Source organism: Sorex fumeus, unplaced genomic scaffold (genome assembly GCF_029834395.1).
Source record: "Sorex fumeus unplaced genomic scaffold, SorFum_2.1 ptg000131l, whole genome shotgun sequence".
Classification (NCBI taxonomy): domain Eukaryota; kingdom Metazoa; phylum Chordata; class Mammalia; order Eulipotyphla; family Soricidae; genus Sorex; species Sorex fumeus.
The window spans coordinates 5,037,180-5,038,974 of record NW_026606188.1 but is presented as its reverse complement, the minus strand read 5'-3'; the positions used below and the strand labels follow the sequence as shown (position 1 = coordinate 5,038,974).

Below are 1,795 nucleotides of genomic sequence, written 5' to 3'. Positions count from 1 at the left end.
AGGACTCGGGTTGTACTCAGCTTCTCTTAAGCTAAAGGGGTAGGATCATAAGAGTTGGAATGAGAGATGGTTATCTTTTATTTGCCCACTGCTTTAATCAAAGGAGGTTGGTGTATGATAAGAAGCACTAGGCAGCTGTTCCTCATTCTCAGAAGTAGTACAGAGTGGATAGGTGTAAGGATACCCTGGATAGATATAAGAGAGACTTGATCTTCCTTGACAATTACATTTCAAAGGAATGACTTCCAAGATCTAAAGAGTAATCCTAAATTGTGAAATAGGCTTTAAGGCCCAAAAGGTAGGGAGGGAGGGAATGAGGGAGGGAGGGAGGGAGGGAGGGAGAGAGGGGTGGCTGGGAAGGAAACTGGGACCATTGGTTGTGGGAAAAGTACACTGGTAAAGGGAAGGGTGTTGGAAAATTATATGACTGAAATTCAATCATTAAAGAAAAAGATAAATATTTCCATCTTGGATTAGAGTGATACTACACTTGATCTTAGCCAAAAGGCCGAGAAGCAGTCTTCTGCCCCCGCGCCTGGCTGTTCCTTGCCGAGGCCCCTTGGAGGGGAGCGGGTTGAGCTTTTCTCCCCGCCCCGACCAGGGCTCCAGCAGCCGAAGACCTCCAGGACCAGCCACCACCATGCTGAGACCACTCTCCGCACACCTGAAGGTACTGGCAGAGGGACAAAGCCACGCGGGTTCCGGGGCCGAGACCTCCAAGCCTACTCGATTTGGAGTCGAGCATCTTCCACCCAGATCCTCCAAATTCCAGTAGGCGGGGGTCACACCCACCACCTGGCCCCCTGGCGCCGTGTAATCCCATCAGCGGCCAAGACTCAGAGACTATAAAATCCAGATCCCGCACGAGAAAAGTGCAGTCTCTGCCCACGCGCCTGGGTGTTCCTTCCCGGAGTCCCTTGGAGGGGAGCGGGTTCAGCTTTCCTCCCCGCCCCGACCAGGGCTACGGCAGCCGAAGACCTCCAGGACCAGCCACCACCATGCTGAGACCACTCTCCGCACACCTGAAGGTACTGGCAGAGGGACAAAGCCACGCGGGTTCCGGGGCCGAGACCTCCAAGCCTACTCGATTTGGAGTCGAGCATCTTCCACCCAGATCCTCCAAATTCCAGTAGGCGGGGGTCACACCCACCACCTGGCCCCCTGGCGCCGTGTAATCCCATCAATGGCCAAGACTCAGAGACTATAAAATCCAGCTCCCGGAACCGCGCGGCCGCAAATGCAGCCGTGCGACATCTTATCAGAACATCTTTTTATGACATCTTATTATCTCATTCCTACTTTGGACAAACTTGCAGGCTATCGAATGTAGCCTGCCCACAAGGCAGAGTCTGGCAAACTCCCCATAGCATACCAAATATGCCAAATACCAGTAACAATGATGGGTCTCATTCTCCTAAAGAGCCTTGAATATAATCTCAGGGCTAGGATGAAAGAGACATTACTGGGGCCTGCTCGAGGCAATTGATGAATAACAGGATGATGAAATGAAATGAAATGAAAATGATTAGAGTGATAGTACAGCCCAAGGGGATTTGCCTTGCACATGGTCCATCCGGTTCTATCCCAGGTACCAGATATGGTCCCTAAGCCCCATCAAGAGTGAGTTCTGAGTACAGCCAGTGAGGCCCCAAAACAACAGCAAAAAATATATATAAATAAATAAATAGTCCATCTAAAATGGGAAGAGAAAGAATTTACAATCTATCTTCTTATATTCTAAGGTAAAAATTTTAAGTACAGGGAGGTCAGGAGTCATCATGAGGAAAAAACTTGT

General features: G+C 49.8%; 1 pseudogene; it reads right to left on the bottom strand.

Annotated features, from left to right (window-relative positions):
• Nucleotides 1-403: 403 nt before the first annotated feature.
• Nucleotides 404-520, bottom strand: LOC130015832 (uncharacterized; annotated as a pseudogene).
• Between the last annotated feature and the right edge of the window lie 1,275 nt (nucleotides 521-1,795).